The sequence below is a fragment of the Vespula pensylvanica genome, chromosome 1 (assembly GCF_014466175.1).
Source record: "Vespula pensylvanica isolate Volc-1 chromosome 1, ASM1446617v1, whole genome shotgun sequence".
Classification (NCBI taxonomy): domain Eukaryota; kingdom Metazoa; phylum Arthropoda; class Insecta; order Hymenoptera; family Vespidae; genus Vespula; species Vespula pensylvanica.
Window position 1 is genome coordinate 8617065 of NC_057685.1, and position 333 is coordinate 8617397.

The window sequence follows — 333 nt, forward strand, 5'->3', positions numbered from 1 at the left end:
AATGCACTCCTGAGTGCAATGCTGCTGCAGGCTACGGACGACCACACAATATTTAACGAGCGTGACTCTACCTTTGTAATTAAAAATCTACTTCGAGAAAACACTCTACTTTAAAACTTTAAAATGCAAGGACTCGACTTTAATTTAAAAACAAAAAATACAAGGACTCTATTTTAATTTAAAGAAGCAAATGTAATGACTCGACTTTAATTTACAAAGAACAATGCAAGGACTCGACTTTAATTTACAAAGAAAAATGCAAGGACCCGACTTTAATTTACAAAGAAAAATGCAAGGACTCGACTTTAATTTACAAAGAAAAATGCAAGGACT